Source organism: Gorilla gorilla, chromosome 15, assembly GCF_029281585.2.
Source record: "Gorilla gorilla gorilla isolate KB3781 chromosome 15, NHGRI_mGorGor1-v2.1_pri, whole genome shotgun sequence".
Classification (NCBI taxonomy): domain Eukaryota; kingdom Metazoa; phylum Chordata; class Mammalia; order Primates; family Hominidae; genus Gorilla; species Gorilla gorilla.
This window is the reverse complement of record NC_073239.2, coordinates 111,445,137-111,467,878: the sequence shown is the minus strand read 5'-3', so window position 1 is coordinate 111,467,878 and position 22,742 is coordinate 111,445,137. Positions and strand designations below refer to the sequence as shown.

The 22,742-nt window shown below is 47.8% G+C and overlaps 1 protein-coding gene across 10 annotated transcripts in view; it reads left to right on the top strand.

The window, feature by feature from the left end:
* The first annotated feature begins 4,730 nt into the window (after positions 1–4,730).
* The window catches only part of SERPINA12 (serpin family A member 12), a 31,985-nt gene continuing 13,973 nt past the window's right edge, over positions 4,731–22,742 (top strand). For 2 of the 10 annotated variants that reach the window (XM_055361383.2, XM_055361378.2), the window contains exon 1: positions 13,528–13,674. The gene's annotated coding sequence lies outside the window, so the exon portion shown is untranslated. Of the gene's footprint in view, positions 5,175–6,413; positions 6,749–13,527; positions 13,680–18,713; positions 19,015–22,742 lie in introns of those variants that run through there. The other 8 variants (XM_055361381.2, XM_055361377.2, XM_055361384.2 and 5 more) reach the window with 6 other exon arrangements.

Genomic DNA, 22,742 nt, shown 5'->3' with positions numbered 1-22,742 from the left:
CGCCTTCCAAACCCAAGCTGGACATGCAGATTCACAGGGTCATGGGATGAAACCAGGACAGAGAACAAATATTGAGTCCACAAACAGCCTGTGGTCCTTATCTCAGGAAGGGCACAGGTCAGGCACTGTGGGGAAGAGAGAAGGGTGTGGCCTCTTCTAACTCTGAAAAAAATCCAAGGATGCTTTTGTGGGGTGGTGGAGTTTGAGTTGAAGAGTTTGTTTTGTGTAGACATAGGAAGCTGGAATGGAGGCAGCCCTGGGGTGGGGAGCCGCCTCTTCATATTTATGAGAAGGGATATGCAAAGCTTAGCTACAGTGTGGACATTCCTGGAAAGGTAGGTGGAGGCCCACAGATCCACAGAGAATGGGTCCTGGATGATGGGCCACAGATAGCCTATCTGAGGACAGGCTCCGTGAGAAAACAAGCTCTTTCCCAGCAAGGCCATTGCATTCTCTTTTAAGACACAGCAGGGAAGCAGAGTAATACAGGGTCTGCTTAGGAAACTGGAACGGGGCAGCCCAAGGCAGGGCATGCAGGTAGGAGGCTGGGCTTCTGCAGAACATCATGTTATGCAACTGTTCTAGAATCAAAGTCCCATTTAAAGAAAAGAAGCAGAGTTGAAGAGAATGTTGGCATAGGGCATCTCTTTAGAAACCATTGGGAAGGACATTAAGGAAACAAGATCACAAGTCACCCACAAGGTGACAGAAAAATCTGTCTTCTACCACAGCTGCCCAGAGACAAACCAGAGCTTTCATCTTCTAAGAAAACCCCTGATGGTCATTGCTGTCACCCTCCAGGGTGGGAGATAGAGCTGCTGGCACATTTTTTCCTTCTGATTAGAGATGGAACAATGAGGAAGGCCATCGGAGGTGGCACCACCAACCTGGAGATGATGTGGCCAGGCTCAATGCCACCTGTCCCCAGTCGGTCTTCCTGGGAGGGAGAAGTGGGGTTGGATCTCCCCCTGGTGGCATTTCAGGTCCCAGAGGGGCTTCTGCCTGCTCGTACTCCCCCCAGCTACACCTGCCTACTTCTCCCTACTGTCTCACCTCCTCCCATGCCTAAGCCTGACACATCAAAGATACTGGAGACTGTGGGCCCTCTGGACTGTCACTTAATCTTTTACTAGATTAAGAGTTCCATTGAGGAATTATGTGCATGGTTTGATTTTTTTCTTTTATTAAATTTCTGGGTTTGGGGACTTAGTCCATTTTCTGCTGCTATTCAGGATACCTGAGATGTAATTTAAAAATAAAAAAGGTTTCTTTCTTACAGCCTGAGGCTGGGAAGTCCAAGATCAGGTAGCCGCATCCGATCAGCCTCATGCTGCGTCACAACTTGGCAGAAGACATCACAGGGCGAGAGGGTTGCACTGAAAACCAAACTGCTTCTATAAAAAAGCCCACTCCTGTAATAACTCATGAATTCATTAATCCATGAATGGACTAATCCACTCATGAGGGCAGAGCCCTCATAACCCAATCACCTCTTAAAGGCCCAACTCTTAATACTGTTACATTAGGGATTGTTTCAACATAAGTTTCAGAGGGAATGAACATTTAAACCATAGCAGGGACCTAATTATATAGATCAGCCAACCGGCACAGTGAAGCCATAGATGAATTACAGACATTTCTCCCACTGGATTCCAGGTACAAGGTGAGGCCATTGCACTTCCCCCAGGAGAGGCCTGCATGTGTGGCAGCTTGGGGGAACTTGGGTTAGCCTTGTGTCCTCAGCGCCTGCCACAGTGCCAGGTGCAGAGAGGGCAGTCAGTAAGAACCTGTACATGGAGGAATGAATTAATGAATGGCAGTGGCAGGCCAAGAGAGGAGATTCCATCTAGAGCAGCCATCTAGAGCAATTTTCTATTCCCTGTCTCACTGTCGGAATGACCTGTTATCTCCTCCTGCTGTATTTTTCTCTAACAAAGGCGACCTTCAAAGCCTTTTTTCTCACTCAGGAATAGAATAGACGACCAAGAAGAGTTCAAAACTTGAAGTCCTGAAGGTTAAAATGTGTTTGAATTTTAAGAAGATGAAAGAGAGTACAATAAAGAACTTTCTCTTTGGGGCCACATGAAAACTATGGTTCAAAACAGAAATAATTTAATAATTACTTAATTATTAATTATTAATAATTATTTAATATTATTAGGGTAAAGATTTGTTCAGTGACTGCACCATCATCACAACCACCACCACCATCAACTCCATCACCACCACAACTATTATCACCACTGTCACCACCACTGCCTCCATCATCACCATCACCAGCACCACCATCACCAGCCTCTCCATCACCACCACTGTCATCACCATAACTATAATTACCACCATCACTACCACCGCCCCAGTTATTATTAACACCATCACCACCACCTCCATCACCACTACCTCCATCACCACCAAACTATTATCACCACTGTCACCACCACCAGCTCTGTCATCACCATCACCAGCCTCTCCATTGCCACCACTGTCATCACCATAACTATAATCACCACCATGACTACCACTGCCCCAGTTATTATCAATACCATCACCACCACCACCATCACCACCACCTCCATCACCACCATCACCACCTCCATCACTGCTATTATCATCACCATCACTACCACCATCTCCATCACCACCACCTCCATCATCACCTCCATCACCACAACTATTATCATCACCATCACCACCACCACCTCCATCACCACCATCATCTCCATCATTACCACCTCCATCACCACCACCACTTCCATCACCACCATCATCTCCATCATCGCCACCTCCAGCTCCATCAACACCATCACCAGCACCACCATCGTCACCACCACCTCCATCACCACCACAAATATTATCACCACTGTCACCACCACTACCTCCATCACCACCATCACCATCCTCTCCATCACCCACTGTAACCACCATAACTATAATCACGACCATCACCACCACTACCACCACCATCACCTCCCCAATTATTATTACCACCATCACCACAACCACTACCATCACCACCACCTCCATCAACACCACCATCACTATGGCAACTATCACCACCAGCCTCACCATCACCTGCATCACCACCTCCAGCTCCATCATCACCATAACCACCACCACCTCCATTATTACCAGCACCACCACCTCCACCACCACCATCACCACCACCTCCATCAACATCACCATCACAACTATTACTTCCATCACCACCACCACCTTCACCACCACCACAGCGCCATCATCACCATCATCACCACCTCCACCACCACTCTCACCACCACCATCACCATCACAACTATTATTTCCACCATCACCACCACAAGCAGCACCATCACCACCACCTTCATTACCACCACCAACACCAGCACCACCATCACCACCAGAACTATTATCATCATTGAAACTTTCACCACTCTCACCACTACCACCGCCACCATCACCACCACAACTAATATCACCATTACAACCACCACCACTCTCACCACCACCATCACCATCACAACTATTATCTCCACCATCACCACCACGAGCAGCACCATCACCACCACCTTCATTACCACCACCAACACCAGCAACAACACCACCACCAGAACTATTATCACCATTACAACCACCACCACCATCACCACCAGAACTAATACTACCACCACTGCCGGCACCATCACCCTCTCCTCATGGAGAAAGTGACTTGTAAACTAAACTTTGAAGCTGGGTCAGAATTTCCCAGATGGACAAGAAGCAGGTATTACAAACCCAAGGTCCACAGTGTGTAAAGACAAGAAGGGCTTGTTTGGGGTGGGAAAGGCTAAGAATGAGCCCTTCCCTAATGCAAAGGTAAGAGAGGCTGAACAGGTGAGTGGTAGGCATTCCATTACAATCCCAACATTTTTTCACTGTTGCTATTTAACAAACTTGAATTTTCTGTCACAGGCAAAGGAGTTTAGAGAGGGAAATAGCACCTCTTCATTCATATGTTTATTTGTTAATTTATTCAACAGGTATTTATTGAGTGCCTTTTATGTGCAAGGTTCAAGGTTCAAGGGACATAGTTAAGAACAAAACCACAAAAATCTGTTTAAATAATCTCATTAACCCTCACGATAAACCTAGAACATCCATTTTGGTATTGTTAGCAAATAAGGCTTCTAAGCCCTAACTCGATGTTCACATTCTTCATGGTGGTCTCCTGCGGGGTGTGCGAAGTCCATTTCACAGAAAAAACTGAAGCGTGAAGAGGTTAAACATACTATCCAGACACATCCAGCTAATCAGGAATATAGCCAGGATTCAAAGCCAAGCTGCTCTGACATCAAAACTTGTGACTTTTCCCTTTCAAAGTGCTGTCTGTGATAAATGCCTGAAGCTGTAACTTCAGACATCGGCCGCTGGTGAGTTATGAGCATTGGGATATTTTTGACACTTAATTTGATGTGCTTGCCAGGGACATGCTTTCATGTTCTTTTCTTTTCCCTCCTGCTTAAATGCAGGGAACAATGACAAAGTTCTCTCTTGCCAGTATTTTCCCATTTCCCTGTGAGAACATCACAGGCTCCCCAGGAAGTTTGCTGAGCACAACTGCCCTTGGCTTTCCCCAGCCAGGGGCCACGGAGGCTTTGAACACATTCAAAGGGCCATTTCTTCCCCACACATTCCAATGCAGCCTTTCAGCCTGAACTATCTCTGGGAGACTGGAGGTGTCACAAGCTGGGAGGATCACTGGATAATTAGGGAGACTCCCAGATGCCTGGCAGAGAGTCCTCACCAGCCCCCTGCCAGATGTCTGGCTGGCATCTGAGGGGACTGAACATGGCAAGAAGCAAAACAGCAGCACAAGAAACCAGTTTCTTCATCTGAAACCGAGCAGTCTCCACTCCAGAACAGAACCCACAGTCCCAGGCGCTGGGCCTTCTTCTTAGGTTGGGAAATCACTCATCCCCAGGAGGAAAAAAGAGCAAAAGCTTCCAGTACTGGGGATGTGGGGAGAAGTTTTTAAAAAATATCAGCCCAATATATGGGAAAATATGGGATGCAGGCATCCCCAGGTGTCAAGCGTCCAGATCCGTAGACACACTGGGACGATGGTGATCAGTATCACTCCCTCCGACTCATCAGCCCTACAGGGAAGACACCACGCTGGTGCACAGTCGGTGCCAAACCCGCGTTTGTAAATGAATAAGGTGAGTGAAGTTATAGAGGGAGCTAACCAGAAATCTAGGAGGTACCTCTTGTAGGGAAGAACCCAGGAAAGCTGCCATGCTTGCTTTGGGAGACAGAGGTGAGTAGCGAGAAGATGCTGCTGGCAAAAAGCCTCCAAAACACACATTTGAAACTCTCCACTGTGCTTCCTGCTGCGACAGGCACTGCCTGGGTGCAAGGCTGTGCTACACATGGTCCCACTGTCTGATGCCTCTGATAGAGTGAGGAAGTGACACTCACACACATTTATGCTGAGAGCTGTGGAACTACGTGTGGTCCTTGGCTGCTGGGACGCAGAGAGCCATGTGCTGTGCCCCCAAAGGGCAGTTTCATTCACGTTTATGGTCAGCAAGTTCACTGCTTTTCCCCCGAGGCTTTTTCCTCCCCTGTGTTATCCTTATTTTACTATTTTAATGTGTGTGTGTGCAATAGCTGCGGTGACACATGCAGTTTTTCCTTCCTGCCCTTCCTATAGAAACTGCCCCTCCCTAGGTGCCTGCCTGTGGGAGCTGTCATTTTATCACCTGTTCTGCCCTGACCCCTGTGTCCAGAAGTGTTTGACCCAAACAGGGGCACCTGAACCAGGTTGGGATGGTCTGAGCTTTGGAATTAGGACCTGGGGTCAGAGAGTGCAAAGGCAATAGGTCTTGGGGACAGAAACTGTAAGGTATAAGCTTTGGAAGATGTTGGGGGTGATAGTTCCAGCCAGGTGTGTCAGTGTAGGGAATTCTCACCCTCTGTGGTTCCAGGTAAGAGTTGGCTATGAGAGAAAGGTACTTCTGGTTTGGAAGGCAGAAGTTAAGCAGGAACACTCTGAGGTTGGTGTGGGGTGATAGGCGCTGCCCCCCTTCACCTGCTGGTGCACCTGGTGGTTGTGAACAGCATCTGTGCCAAGGGCTCTTCCAGCCCTCACCAGGCCTCCTCCTTCAGTTCTCCAGGTCTCAGGTCAGGTGAGGAGCACCGGCCCCTTCCTCGGGTCACTGTGTCAGCCAGGCTGGAGTGACAGATGTGGGTTCTGGTCTGTCCTTTAAGCTTTGACCAGGCCTCATTCTGCCCCATCTCATACCCAGGTTTTCTTCTCCCTCCCCACCTGGCTGACCTGCAGAGGTTCTGGGCTGACCACCAGACCCAGGATAACAGCCTTCCACAGACTTCTCCCCAGCTCCCACCACTGGGGGACCTAATCCCTGCAGTAACCTCTATCTCATATCACTCTGCAGTGTTGCTGCCCTGGTGGAAGCCCAGCTCATGTGGAGGAAGCCAGCTTGCAGAGAGAGCAAGAACAGAGCCAGCACACACATTAGAGCAAAGGCAAGGGCAGATGGAAAGTTCGGGCGGCATCATGCCAAGGCTGCCATCCGAGGCCTCCCTGAACCCCACTCTCTCGGCACCACCTTGGATGCTGCGGGCTGGTACATTCCCCACTTGCAAAACTCTGTGGGGCTGGGTTCCTCTCTTTTCTTTCCAAATATCCCAGGAAGTGGATGGTTTTATCCAAATTCAGCAGACGAGTAAGAAGAGTCTTCGGGAGGTGCAATAGCTTTCCAGGAATGAGGTAACTGGGAGCAGAGCTGGTGTTCAAACCCGGTCTGCTCAACTCAAAATCCACAGCATTTCCCTGCCCTGAAATGACCCACATCCGCACTGCTTGCCCGCATCTGCACTGCTTGCCCGCATCCGCACTGTTTGCCCGCATCCGCACTGTTTGCCCGCATCCGCACTGCTTGCCGGCATCTGCACTGCTTGCCCGCATCTGCACTGTTTGCCGGCATCTGCACTGTTTGCCCGCATCCGCACTGTTCGCCCGCATCCGCACTGCTTGCCCGCATCCGCACTGTTTGCCCGCATCTGCACTGTTTGCCCGCATCTGCACTGCTTGTCGGCATCTGCACTGTTTGCCCGCATCCGCCCTGTTTGCCCGCATCTGCACTGTTTGCCCGCATCTGCACTGCTTGCCCGCATCTGCACTGTTTGCCCGCATCCGCACTGCTTGCCCGCATCTGCACTGTTTGCCCGCATCCGCACTGTTTGCCCGCATCTGCACTGTTTGCCCGCATCTGCACTGCTTGCCCGCATCTGCACTGTTTGCCCGCATCTGCACTGCTTGCCCGCATCTGCACTGTTTGCCCGCATCCGCACTGTTTGCCCGCATCTGCACTGCTTGCCTGCATCTGCACTGCTGGATTTTGGCCGTTTGAGTATCAGCTCCTTGAGCACAGAACCTGGCTGTCCCTGCGTCCCCAGCTCCTGGAGCAGGGCCCAAGGGGAGCAGCATTTGCTGTCTGTGCAGGCGCAGACCCTGGGATATGGGAACATGAGCGAGGCTCTGTAGGACAGGCCTCCCCGTCCACGGCGTTGCTGAGTGGGTGGCTCCCTGCTCCTTCACTGCCTCTAGACATGGGGGTGGGGAGAGGGGATGACACAGGTGAATTTGATTGCCTCTTGCAGGGGAGGGTGATGTAGAAACTCCGGGTTCCTCCCGTTTTATGGCCACCTTCTCCAGGAAGCCTTCCCGGACCACCCAGACAGCCCTAGGTCTTCCTGACACTCTGACTCTTAAATTCTCACCAAGCAGCAACCCCTTGTGATTCTGCTTCTCTTTCAGTCTATGGCTTGTCACTCCCAATCATCTGCCTCTCCCACAGAAACATGTCGCATAGTTTCAGGATCCCCCAGGCATGTCACCTTCAGGCCAACATTGGTAACCTTGGCCGTGCTGGCCCTTGGGGACCATCACTCCAGGCTTAGCAGACCCTGACCCAGCTGTCCAACTCAGCCACTGAGTCAGGCCCAGCAGCAGGTGTGTGGCTGGTGGCTTTGGCCTTCTTTTCTGGCCAGAGAGCACCATTTCTCCGGCCACCGTGGGTTTCCTCAGTCCGTGGAAGCTGGCTTCTGCCTCAGGGCCCTGATTCATTGCCTGTTCTCCCACTGGGCTGCAATCCTGTCTTGACATCCAGCCTAATCCTTGCCCACCTCCACACTCTCCCCTGCTGAACTGCACTCCGACCAGTGGCTGCAGAAGCCCTGAGTCAAGTAACTACAGACTCAAAGCCCCACCACCTGCCTACCTCTGGCCACCAACTGCCACCACCTCAGAATTCCCTGGCCCTGCACTTCCTCTGAGTCCTTAGATCTGGGACATGGCCCAGACCAAGTCCCTGGAATAGACCCCCTGGCTCAGAGAGCATCTGGCCCCAACTGCCGGACACCTACATGGACCCAATTGCACCCCACCCCCAATGCCCAAAGCAAGCCCTTTAGAGCCACCTCGAAGGGCCCACCCAGGTCCCCACCCGACCCCAGCCCTGCTCAGTTTGCCCACTTCTTGCATTGAGTTCTAAGGTTGTTCTCCCACCTCCGCCAGCCATAACTAGGTGAGTCACAGCCACCAGGGGCTGGCAGAGAGTGCCCACCAGTAGCTGTGGCGTCCAGCTCTGTCACGTGCCTGCAGAACACGAGTCCCATCTGGCCTGGCATGCCCAAGGCTGTCAGCGTGTGTCAGGTGGGAGACAGCTGTGGCTAGGAGCGGGTGGGTGTGGACACACTGGTGGCCCTTTGGGGTTGCTGCCAAAAACAACCGTCTCTGTCATCAGTGCCATCACAAAATAATAATTAAAGTTATATGAGGATAAGAATAATAGTGATTGATAATAATAAAACAACAAGTCTGCCGCCATGGAGTACCTAAGCGGCACAGTCCAGGCACTGTCCCAGGGCTTTGCACGAATTATCTCAGCCTCTCAACAGTGGGGAGGAGAGTATGATTGCCCTAATTTCACAGGTGAGTAGGTTAAGGCATAGATGTGCTGAGATGTGGGGTGGCCTTGGGAGTCTAGGCCCGCACCATGCTGCCCTTCTCAAACCCATACCCCTTCTCGGACTGTGAGTTCCCCAGGGAGCCACTGGAGCAACCTCCAGGCTGTTCATCCAAGGAGGGAAAGCATTTTTGGTCTTGGGAAGTGATGCAGAGGGGCTGATTGGCTGAAGTCCCACTGGTCAGGTTATTCTGGCATTTGGAAACACCACTGGAAGACAATAGCGGTTGTATGGTGTTTAGGTTTTCATCCCAACACCGCAGATTTCAAGCTGAGCACCCAGTAATTTTTTAAAAATTCATCCCAGAGTGGAGGAAAATGAAAGCCGTTGGTCCAGCCCTTGAGGACCCCTGCAAAATTCCGAAGTCACAGAGCAGCCTGTGCATGGGCAGTTATGGTTTACACCACACCTTTTACAGTCACTACTTTAATTTATCCTCCCAATGGATTTCTCAAACATTTCCTCAGTTTTATGGGTGAGGAAATCAAGATCCTGAAAGATGAAGTAACTTGAGGAGGGTTGCACGGCTGGGAAACAGCAGCCATGGAGCCTGAATCCAGATTTTCTCTCTCTACATAGAATTCTCTATAGTCTTTTCCCGCTCTCAGGTCCTCCCCTTCTGCTTCAGATTCTTGAGTCTCTACTGTTTCTTGGTTTGTACTGCTTAGAGATATCTGATATCAGCCGTTTGCATCTTTGTATTCTCTCTCTGAAAGTAATTGTCCTTCATTTTGTCTTGGATTATAAAGGCAGTTCTCTGTAAGAGGACTGTCTGGTATCAGCAAACAAGCCATGGCAGCTCAGAGTATGCCCTTGCAGATAAGGGTGACCTGCTTACCAGCCCACACTTGGTTTCTATCAGCCTGCTTTCGCTTATCCTGGAAGGAAAACTGAAAACCTGGATGACTGAAGGGAAACTTCCCTTCTTCCACCTGCATGGTGAGCCATGGGATGGCTGCTTCCAGAGCTACCCTCGGTATCACTCCTCATTCTTATGCTAGTGGCTTGAGCTGGTAATGGAACCCACTGGGGAATGTGTGGAACATTCTTGGAGAATAGATGTGTGGGCTTGTGTATTTCTTCACTACATCTTCTCTGTGACTTGGCCCTTTCCTTGGTCTTAAGTAGACAACCACTCTGTTTTCCCAAATTTCTGAAAGCTCAGAAATGAGCTTTTCCCATCCTTAACTATATAATAGCACACAAAATAGTCAGTAGTTAGATGTGAACAGATAACCCTATTTGGGAAACTACTGACTATCCATCCAAATTCCTCCTGAATTTCAAGGATCTCAGCCATCCTTAACATTTGATTTTTGCTGTCTGATCCATTCTTGATAACACATGTTTCATTTGAGGGGCAAGAATTGTCCTCCTGGGCTCCAGCAGTGTTAGGCACCCAACACCCTCACTCTTGATGCTGGAGGATGAGAATGGTGAGCAGAGTGTGACTTGGATGAACAGAATCAGCTCCCTGTCATCATGTTTATCATTAGTAATGCCCATTAATAGTAATTAATTACTATTTTATTAACAACTATTATAACTAATGCTATGATTACTACTAATTAGTTTTAACTGATCCTCTCCACATGGGCCAATGCATTTGATAGCACTGCTAACAATCTGATGAAATGAACAAAGCAGGTACTTCAGTAGTCCCATTGGGCAGATGGAAATACTGAGGCACAGAGAAGTGAGGTGACCTGGGTGAGGTGGCCCAGCTTGCTGTGGCTGTAGGACCTGTGCTCCACCTCAGTGTCACAATGCCCCCCTGAGAGGGGACCCGTGAGTGGGTGGGGGATGGAGCTGCGGCTTTTTTTGTTTGGAGGCCTTGATTTGATTCAATATCTGCCTCTCGTGGGTGCAAGTGGTGTTGAACTCACCCCTCCACAGAACTCTTGTTTTGTTTTGTTTTTGAGATGGAGTATCACTGTCACCCAGGCTGAAGTGCAGTGGTGCAATCTCAGCTCACTGCAACCTCTGCCTCCTGGGCTCAAGCAATTCTCATGCCTCAGCCTCCCGAGTAGCTGGGACCACAGGTGCGAGACACCACTTCCAGCTAATTTTTGTATTTTTAATAGAGATGGGGTTTTACCATATTGGCCAGGCTGGTCTCAAACTCCTGACCTCAAGCAATCCACCTGCCTTGGCCTCCCAAAGTGCTAGGAGTACAGGCGTGACCCCCCAGTGTCTGTCCCTTCCCTGGCCTGTGAGCTTACGAGGACTTGTGTTATTTCTCTCTCCCCCACACCTGGCTTGCTGCCTGGTACATTATAGACATTCAATCTACTTTTCAACTCAAGTTCTGCCTCTTTGGAAGGAAGCAGGAAAGGAGGATGAGGGAAAGGCAGGTGAGAGAGGTGGGTGGGACACCTTCCAAAGGAGAAGTCGAATGGCTCAGAGATGGAAAACTGAAGGTGGTGTCGGTTCCTGTTCTGGGCTGCAAGAACCAACCCGACAAATACTAGAGTGAGCCATCCCAGGAGCCAGCATTTAACAGCCGCAGCCTTATGTGGGGCATGCAGACAGTTCCAGAATTTCCTTGATTTCTCCCAAAGTTTCTGCACTAGTTGTATCCACATATTTTTTTTCTGCTTTTATATTATGAAGCTGCACATCTATTAAATAACCATGTGACATTTGACAGATGACTCACTATCCCAAACCTCAGCTTTCTCATCTGTATAGTGGGACAATGGTCCCTCACAGACTTGTAAGAATTAAATGTGTGTGTGTGTATATATATATGTGTGTGTGTGTGTGTGTGTGTGTACATGAGGTGTGCACAGAAGTACACATGCTGCTGAAATCAAATTGGTGGGCTACCTGAAAATGCAGAAAAACATTAAATTATGGGCTTTTTTGCAGTTTGCGATTTTCCTTCCACAAATATTTTTCTGAAATGCTCTTTTTAAATTTCCACAGTTTTTGGGGTACAGGTGGTTTTTGGTTACTTGGATTAAGTTATTTAATGGTGATTTCTGAGTTTTAGTGTACCCATCACCTGAACAGTGTACACCGTACCCGATATGTAGTTTTTCATCCCTCACCACCCCCTCCCAACCTTCTTCCCTGAGTCCCCAAAGTCCATTATATCATTCTTATACCTGTGCTCACAGCTTAGCTCCCACTTATGGGCAAGAACATGCAATATTTGGTTTTTCCATTCCCGAGTTACTTTAGTTAGAATAATGGCCTCCACCTCCATCCAAATTGCTGTAAAGGACATTATTTCATTCCTTTTTATGGCTGAGTGGTATTCCATGGTGTGTATATACCACATTTTCTTTATTGATTCATTGTTTGATGGGCAGTTAGGTTGGTTCCATATCTTTGGAATTATGCAACATGTGCGTGCATATGTCTTTTTCATACAATGATTTCTTTTCCTCTGGGTAAATACCCAGTAGTGGGATTGCTGGATCAAAAGGTAGCTCTCCTTTTAGTTCTTTAAGGAATCTCCATACTGTTTACCACAGGGGTTGTAGTAATTCACACTCCCACCAGCAGTGTAAAAGTGTTCCCTTTTCACCACATTCATGCCGACATCTTTTTTTTTTTTTTAACTTTTTAATTATGGCCATCTTGTAAGAGTAAGGTGGTATCTCATTGTGGTTTTCATTTACATTTCCCTGATGGTTAGTAATGTTGAGCAAATGCTCTTTTTTTTTTTTATATCCTCTGTTGTTCTGCTCTTCTACCAGCATCTAGATCTGGCTTGAATGACATTTAGCAAGGACTTGGGTCTATATTATTTTAAGTGAAATTGATTGACAGCATGACTTCCAATTAGTTTGGCTCTCTCAGGCAACCACAGATCCAATGCAGTCTCCTATTGCCCATTGCACAGGTGAGTACACTGAGAACCAGAGGAAAGGATGGCTTCTCCAGCCACCAGGTGCATTATGAGTCACCTATGTCTGGTACCCAGACCACAGGCCCAGGCCCTGAGACATCCCAGAGCTCGGGAGTGGGGTGGGGTTGGATGGATGGGCTGCCTGCTCCCAGGCTGCACCTGGGAGGTGAGAGAGGGCCATGTGAACATCTGTGCCAGGCGGCTGGTATTCTATAGCAGTGCGAGGGTGCCCACACCCATTCCTGTCCTGCCCCAGGGAAGGAATCTGGGGTGGAAGATTCTGCTCAAAGATGATCACAGGGATCAGGGCTGTGGAGCTGGGAGGGGATGGCGTGTGTCACTCTGGTTTCTGGTGCACTCACTTTTATGAGGTTTACTGGGTGCCAAACACTCAGGTCCTAGCAAGCCAGGCCCTCATCAGTGAATCTACAGAGCACCTTGGGTGTACCTAGCACAGTGCCCCTTGCTATTTGGGATGGGAGAGAAAAAGTAGGCCTGAGCTTTCCCAAGGGGTGAGGAAGGGAACTCCCAGACGCGTTGCTCTCTGAGTGAGACACTTGGCAGGGCCAGTTGGCCAGGCTGATCCTGGGAAAGGGGTGGAGGTGGCAGAGGCAGGCTTAGTAGGTCGTTGGGCAGAAGTCCACCCAGTTTGTAGATAAGGCTTGTGGGGCTGGGGAGCCTAGAGGAACATACTTGGAACCTGGAGGCTGCAGGACCAGGACTGAAAAAGGACTAGGGGCTGGGATCAGCAACACCTGGGGAAGGCCAAGGAAGACTGACCTGAAGGGAAAGGAGAAACTGGGGAGGTGAGGTTAGTCCAAGGGGCAGTGTGTGTGTGTGTGTGTGTGTGTGTGTGTGTGTGTTGTCTGTTTCTCTGTCTTAGAGAAGAGAACCAAGGGCCAAGGTGATCACTCAAATAGACAGACATTCTGCGTCCTTCTCATGCCTAGCCCTAGGGCTGGATCACTAGTCTGGCCAAGAGTTCCATGGGTCTGTGCTGGCTGCCAAGATGCTGTGGCCATGCTTTCATTTATGGTCTACCAGAAAGCTGTCCATGGAACAAGGGATTCAGAACCAGAAGACCTGATTTTTGAGTCCTGAATCTGCTAACTGTGCAGCTATAGGAAACTCATATTTCTCATGTGTAAAAATGGGTCTAGCAGCACCCAAACTTGCAAAGTTGGTATGAAAAATACATAATGTCTATGAATAACCGTATCTACTAATACGTGCATGGAAGTACCCTGTTCTGCAGAGACAAAGACAAAGAAGAAAATAAGATGAGGAAAATCAAAGCTGGCCCCCACCCACAATGTTTCAATGCATATTTACCCAAACTTTTTACCTTTTTGCTGATTGAGAAACACATGTGGTTACTTATTGATATATATAAGAACTCTTAATTGTTAAGAATATTAGCTGTCTATCTTGTACACATGTTCCGATTTGTGGTTCCAAATTTTACATATTCTGTAGAGTTTTAACACGTTGCATAAAGATGGTATATCCATATATGCCATCTTTTCTTACATGGTTTCTGGCTTGTGTATCATGCTTAGGAAGTTCTTTTTCACTCTAACATTATGAAAAGGTTTTCTTCCAACACTTGTAATTTTATTTTTGAAATGATCTGTTTGTTTCCTAATAGCATTTATGGAATTGTTCACCTTTTCTCGAATGTTCTGAAATGCCATCTTGAATTTTTTACTATTTACAGAATGCTTCCTATTTTAAAAAAAAAAGTCTATTTCTCTCCTTTTATTTCTTACTTGTTTAGATTTTTGTGTGGAAAGATTTTCAACATTTTGTACTAGAAGCTTTTTAGGGTAACCTAGGATCTTACTGGAGATTGCTTAAAAATATTCTTTCAAAATCAATTATTATTAATTTTAAATCATTTATTGATTAAGCTCCCCAATTGGAGTTGAATTCAATGACTGAAAATACATTGCATTTACTCAGTCTTTGCCTTATTGCTCGGAGGTACAGTATAACTTGTTCTAGTGGGATTTGGGCTTTGCAGTGTTTCACACTCTTGGTCATTGGCTCCCATAGCTGTCTGTCATGAGCATCAACTGGGGATCCTGTGGAAACCAAAGAAGAGTGGGGTCACCCAGGGAAATGCAAAGTATGATCTGGGATGGTGGCCAGGAATCTCTTTCTCTCTCTCCCTTCTCTACTATAAATGGACATCTGGGTTGTTTCCACTTTAGATCTATCACATAAAGCTGCTATGGACATTGCAGTACATGTCTTTGTAAACCCACAAGCACTCATTTCCTGTTGGGCATATACCCTGAGGTACAATGAATGGGTCAAAGGGTAAGCATATGTTTACCTTTTATAGATCCTGCCAAGCAATTTTCCAACCAACACGTTGGTGTCGGTTTGCACACCCACCCACAGTATAAGAGAGTTCCACTTGCTCCACGTCCTCGTGTGGCTGGTCCTTTTAATCTGAGCTATTCTAGTGGGTGTGTAGTGAGTTCTTCTTGTAGTTTTGTTTTGCATATTTCTGATGATTAATGATGTCGACCACCTTTTCAGATGCTTACTGGCCATTTGGATATCTTCTTTTGTGAAGTATTTGTTCATGTCTTTGCTTAGTTTTTAAGTTGTTGTCTTTTTTCAGTCGATTTGTAGAAGTGCTTAAAAACAGGCATGAGCCTTTTATCAGACACAGACATTACACATACCACTCCCAGCTTGTGACTTGCCTTTGTACTGTCCTAGATAATTTTAGAGGAACAAGGCTCTTAATGTTAATGAAGTTCCATTTATCATTTTTTAAAATAGTTAATACTTTCTGCCTATCTCATGGTCACGAAGATTGTCTACTATTAATATATTTTCTTCTAGAAGCTTTATCATTTTGATTCTTATGGGTTTTGAGGTTAAAAAATATTAAAGACCAATAGTTTCATATACTCCAATCTAATACCTTTCACATTTAGGTCTGTGACTTCTCAAATTAATTTTTGTATGTTGAGTAAAATGGTCACTGTTTATATTTTTCCTGTATGGACATCCACTGGTGTTTTGTTGTTGTTGTTGTTTTGTTGTTTTCACCATTCATTGAAAGGATCATCCTTTCCTTTGAACTGTAGCGATGCCCTTGTCACATATCGGGTGACTTCCTGTGTGGCTCTGTTGGATTCTCTAGTCTGTTCCATTGGTCAGCTTGTCTGTCTCTGTTCCAATACCTTAATACTGTGGCTTTACAGCCATCTTGATACCTAGTGGCTGAATGCTTTAAAAGACCTGGGAATCATCAGGTGGGAATCACCTGCTTTGGAGTGGGATTCTCAACCTTGAGTACTCATTAAATCCCCTGGAGAGAAGTTCTTAAAGGCACCCTCACCCAGGATTTATCCTGCATCAACTAACTCAAAATCTCTAGAGGAATGTTCTGAAAATAGGTATTTTTAAAGCTCCTAGATGATTCTAATGCACTCCCAGGATGGAAACAACTGCTTTAGAAATAGGTTATTCCCATTTTGCAATTAAAGAACCAGAAGCCCAAAGTCACATACACAATTTCTGGAGGCATTAGATTGTTCACTCACTTTCTCCAGGATGCAAAATCCTTGATATACTTCTCTTGCTCTCAGTTTTCTCCTAGAGAACACCTACTTATCCTTCAAAACCCAGCTTAAGAGTGCCCCATCTATGACGCAGTCCAGAGCACCCCAGCTAGGATCAGGTGCCTCTTGTGTGTTCTCACCTCCCAGAGTTACCTCTACCTTGGCCCTTACCTAGTGTGACTTGCATCTCTGTGTTCTGTGTTCCCATCAGACCAGAGCTCTTGGAGTTAGGGTGTGGCATGGTCACTAACATGTTTCTTCCATCTGGGAGATCCAAAGAGTGAGGATGAGGACCAGAAATTCCTAGCTCCCCTCTCACCCCTACACAAGGCAATAATGTAAAAAATATTCAGGCTACCCCTCAGCCTCCGGCCAGTGCCTTAGGCCCATTAACTTATAACAATAATCTTCCCAGGCTGGACAATCCCCTTCATCCTCCTAGCCACCGATGAACACCAGGCACAAATCCATGGGACCTGAATCTTAACTACAGGCAGTCGGGGCAGCCTCAAGTCTAGGCTGAGGTCCCTTAATGGGCACATGAAGGGGGCTGCTCCCTCCCATGCCTATATCCTTCACTGCTCTCCGCAGACATGCACCTCCTCCGGGGCTCTTTTCCCCAGGCAGGACGGGCAACTCCCAAACAAGGTGTAGCGCCTGGCTGGCCGGCAGCCCACCTGTGGCTACCCTCTGCCCATGGCCTACTGGCCTCTGGCACTGTCTGAACTCAGGCATCCCCAGTGCTGCTGGTGTCGCTCAGTGGGCATCCCTACCCTGGCCTCTTCCTGCATGTCTCCCGTGGGAATTTACCCTGGAGCAGAGAGTGTCTGGGGCAGGCAGGGAGGCACGGCCCTTGGACTCACACAGGCCTCACCCTGTCATTAGAGGGCAGGTTTTCCCTCCCAAACTAGACGTACAGACCTGGATTCTGGGTCAGTGTCCACCTCACTGGCTCTGATCTTCCACTGCTATAGCCTCTACAGTCACAATAGGACCACCTGTACTCCTTAGTCTCAGCCTGTCCTTCTGTCTCCTCTGCAACCCCTTGGTGACCAGAGCCGGCCAGTGTGAAGTCTCTCATCTCGCCGTTCACATGGTGTCTCTGACCCATGCATCCCAGCAGGCAGGCCTTGCTCCCTGGGCGAGGGAAGGTGGTGGCTCAGGGGCTTCTTCAGGGGTGGTTTCTAATCTGGGCAGCTCTGGAACCCATATCCCCATGTCCTTGTTCATCTAGGCCCTGAGTGAATGGAGTCTGTGGCTGAACCAGGCCTGGGAATGAACTAGTGTCTCCTCTTTCCAAGAAGGTTTGTCTGGGTCACCAGCTCTGAATAGCTCTGGGAATGAGAGTCATGTCTTTGCTAAAAGCAGCAACCCAAAGGAAGGAAAAACAACACCCATGGCTCTTCCGAGGCCTCCGAGGTGTTTCAGTCAGATACGACCTACTGTGAAACACCACTCAATGGGGAAGAAATATGTGAATGTTTTTTCTGCTCACTGGAGCTCATTAGACTAAGCAGAATTGAAGATAGGCATGTTGAGCTTATTGCTCTTCCATCCCAGGATCAGTGGGTTTGGAATGTTCCCAGACATCATCAATGCTTCTCTCTCCAAGTGGTAAAACTGAAGATAGGAATTTTATTTTATTTTATTTTAAGCCTTTGAAAAATTCATCCTAAAGTAATATCTGTTTTTTAAAGACAATTTGGAAAATATAGAAAAGTAAGGGGGAGGCAGAGACAACAGAGCTCAGCCATAGTCTCATCACCCCAGCACAAGAGAACCCAACCATAGTCTCATCACTCCAGCACAACAAATATGCAATAGGAAAACAATTTGTAATTTCCATGATCATGAACTTTGAGGTGAATTTTTAATTCCTGTTCTTCCTAACGGAATCTACGCATTTAGTTGTCTATTTGTCTGTCCTCGAACTTTTTCCCCGAAGGACTCCATGTGAGCTAAGGTAATTTGGAACACATGAAAAAATAGCAAAAGAAAATGGTGAGGGATACATGGGAATGACCCGAAGAAACCCAGTTATCAACCTGTTCCCATGGGCAGCAATCATGATACTTGGGTTGAATATTCAGTATTAGGACTCCAGGCTCATCTACTTGTAGACTATTCTGGCTTCCATACCCAGAGAGCAACTGGGAAATAGAGTCGTTGCAAAAGGTGTCTAGTGGACTTCATTAGGGAAGCCACAGCCCAGTGGGTGTGGCCGGTACAATATCATGCCGCTGCCTCCACAGGGAGAGCTCCCAGGGAGGTGGTGTGGCCATTGCTTCCAAAGCCTCCATCACCTGCCCACCGCCAGCTCATTTTATTGGCCTTACTCTTCCAAGAGGCCATGGAAGTATAAATAATAAAGCAAGAAAGGCAGATGCATTTGGCTGGCTCAGTGGACTTCTGAATGTACTGTGAGTATGAGACCTTCCCTTCCAAAAGATCCGGTGCTTCTTGTCTATTCCACATGAAGCTTGCTTCAGATCGAGGGAGGATATAGCACTGTCCACAGGTGGGTGTATGAAAGGAAAATTCTAGAGGATCTCCAAAATCCAGGTAAACCCCTCTTGAGGAATTTGTTGAACATGTTTGGCAGAGTGTTATGGATGTCTACTGCCCAGTGCTTTTCTAGAGAGAGAAGCTTCATGAATGTGGGGATGGGAGAGGTCTTGGGACATAAGTGGTGCCTCCAATTTGGGTCCACCCCTGCTGCATGATGCTGGCCACAGTCATCCTTGTGTGTGAGCTGTTTGTGAATCTTTATCTCTCTCTGAGGATAGAGGCTGGATCCATCAACTCACTGGTTCATGGAGAAAGTGAGGCGAAGCATCCTGTTCAATGCATTTCTGCAGAATTGCCTTCACCACTGATGTACACTGCAACCACGATCTCTTCCTTTGTCCACTCTGGGCCTCATTTCCCTCTTTATGGCACAGATAGTCCTGAAGTCAATGATCTCTCAGCCTTTCCAACCCACATACCCCTCCTCCTAGAATGCAGTCACGGAAGGGGAGGAGGACCAGGTCAGGCAAACAGCTGGAAGGTTCTTGAGGGTTTGGAGAAGGCTGTGGGGCCTGTTGGGCTGAGAGTCAGTCTGCAACATCAATATGGACCATTTCCTGGGCATTGCTCTAGTGCCCCAGTGCCTGACACAGAGCGAGGACTCAAACATATTTCTTAAGGAATGAAGGCAGAAATCTACAGGGCAAATTAACAAGTGGAATGGGGACATGTTCTCCACTCTTTGTTTTCCACAAAGGAGGAGAAAGTATATTGCTGTGGTCATCAGAGTTTGTTTATGGGGCTTCTCTTACTTCTAACAGGGGAGAGAAGATATGTCTTACCACCACTTAGTTCTAAATGTGCTTTTAAAAATAATAATTTAATTTCTGATGTATATAGAGTGATTTCTTCTTAAAGCAATATGAGTCCTTTAAAACAGGTGAGCCACAGAGCAGGCCTGGAGTGGCTCTTCAAGTGCAGGGCTCTGGTGAGGATCTTCTGTTGGGAGGCCAAGGCACATCTTTAGCAAGGATTCCTCAGATTTCTCAGCCCAAAGAAGGGCACCGGGTTTACCCAAGTGCTGCACATTCCAAGAGGCACTCAGAAAAGGTTCTGAGGAAAGGTGGCATCTCAGAGGGCCTGGGGTTCCTGGGGAAGGAAGGGGTTTCTGGGGCAGGAAGGGGTGTCTGGTGCATGCAGCCAAGTGTAGGAAGCATCTCCCCGATGAGCAGGCAACACACTGGTTGCCTGAAGCTCGCTCTGTTGGTTCTCAAGACATGGGAACTTGTCCAAAGCATTCTAAACTTTTTGGTCTCATTGGCTTGAGGAAGGATGTTACATCAACTCTTTCTAGCCAGTCAGTTTCATCCCAGGGAAGAGAGGTAGGGTGGTCAACTATCAGGAGAGGAGTGACCTGCCCGAGGGCAGGGGGAGTTCTCTCTAAAGAAAACTGTGGTTCCAAACCACTGTGCACTGAGTAGACCTTCTGTAGCTTGTGTGTGTTATCCCTGTTTAGGTATCATTTCTTCAAACTGTGGTGATAACGGGGGAAGCACTTTGTAAAATTAGAAATATTATTATTGTTGAGTCTGCTGTCACAGCTCACTGTTGCTTCAGTTGGCTGATCGGGATGGTGTGGGAGGTGGAAGCAGTGCCCTCCCACAGGGAAACCCCCTCTCGTGTAGACTTAAGCCGCCTGTGCTACCTGTGTGGATGCTTCCCATCTGGTTTGGATCTGTCTTTAGGATGAATGACTTCCGGGTCAGTGAGGCACTATTTTATCTAGTCATAAGAGGAGGAAATTATTTTTCCAAATTAATAGGGAACATGGGAGCAGGATGATCAGAGAATTGAAATACTGACTATAGCTTCATGTATCCCATGTGTACCCCATGGGGTTCAGTTTCTATCTTGTTCTTTTTTTTTCTTGGTTTTGTTTTAGTTTTATCTCTTTATTTATTTTGAGTCACAGCCAAACACACACAGATACACACACACACACACACACACACACACACATTCCAAACTAAAAGCCAACAAACAATTGCTCAACTCAGGAGAGCAACCTATCAATTGATTGGGAAATAACCAGTTGCTCAGCTATTTTAATTGAGGGAATTAAAAAATTAGCCTACTCAGGCATCTAACCCAACTGACAAATTTGGGTCAGTTTAAAGCCCGTGATGACAGATGGAAAGGCCCGGAATGGGGCTGGTGTTGGCTGTTTGGGGGAGAAAGGCCAGATGTTCGCACTCAGGGAGCCAGGGCAGGAGGCCCGGTGGAGACTGCTGTGACACAGGAGTGCTGAGGTGGGAGGGTGCTGAGACCCCGCCAGGCCAGGGTGTGGGCTGTGTCCCTTGGGGCGGGGAGGGAGGTGGTGGCAGTGCCACCTGATCAGCAGCATCTCATGGGGGAAGAAACCAAATTATCACCACCTCCCCCTCATTTAATAGATGAAGATACTGAAAGCCTGAAGGGTGAGGAGACTTGCCTCAAAACACCTAACAAACACACAAGTTGGGGAGGACCGCTATCCAGACCTGGAATTCCATAATCCGTTCATGTTTCTGAAACTTGACAATGTTTAGGGATCAGTGACTGAACATCACTGTAAAGCTGTGCGTGCCACAAAGTGTTCCCAGGATGGTGCTTTCTGCAGGTTCCTTCCCTGCTCCAGCCCTGCCCTGCCCGGCCTCCTCCAAGGCTCCTGCCAGGCTGCTGGTTTCACCGCTGCTGAGAATGTTTTCTCAGCTCAAGGGACATGTCTTAACTTCTCCACTCCTAGGCACTGGGAACTTGCGCCCACTCTGAATAGCAGAAGCTTCTATTTTTAGTCCAGGCAGGCTTTGTAAACAGTGCAGCCCCCTAAACCCTGAAATGGACTCCTTCCTATTTTCTTTTGTTTATCTGAAGCATCCTTGGGAATTTTACTAATTTCTCTTCTACAATCTGTTTTCAGACAGCCCATAGAGACCTTGTTCATCACCAGCTGTTATTAAGTTTTACCAAGAAGTGGTTTTTGGGGGTAGAAGGTGCTTAGAGAGCACCTAGGTTCAGAGAGGGAAGTGCTTTCTGGAATGTCACACAGCTACGAAGGCATGAGAGCAGAGCACAAAACTCCTGCCTACTTAGTAGTCCTAGTGTTTTTAAAAATATGTATCTGCCTGTATTTGTGAGGATGTTTTTGGCTTCAAGGAAGTGACCATGTAACTCAACGTCACTGGGGGTCCAGAGGCAAGGTGGGCTCTGGGGTCAGCTTTTTCCATGGACCCAGCCCCAGTTTCTCTTAAGCGCCCTTGGATGCATCCTCTTTGTGCTATGGCTTTGTCTTAGAGTCACTTCCCTCATGGGGCAAAGTTGCTGTTAGTCCCTGTCTGCCGTGCCTTCCTGCCCAGGACATCCCAGGAAAGAGACAGGCCAGCACCCCAATATTCCAACAAACAGTCTTGAAATCTTCCCTCATTGCACCCCTTAAGCCACATGCCCCTCCCTAAACAAGGATCAGGGCAGAAATTCCCGCCTGCACTGACTGGATTAGGTCTGGCTCCTGAACCAACCAGTAGCAGGAGAGTTGAGATGCCCCTGCACCAATCAGGCCCTCCCTTGGAGCTGGGAGGGGCTTGTGTCCCTGAGGCACATGGGCTGCCTGAGAGAAGAGTATATTATTGAAAAGAAGAAAAAGAAAGAGAAGATGAGGAGAAGAGGATAAGAGGAGAAGAAGGGGAGGAGGGGAAGAGGAGAAGAAAGAAGAGGAGGATCTATTGGGAAGCTGGGAGAATGGA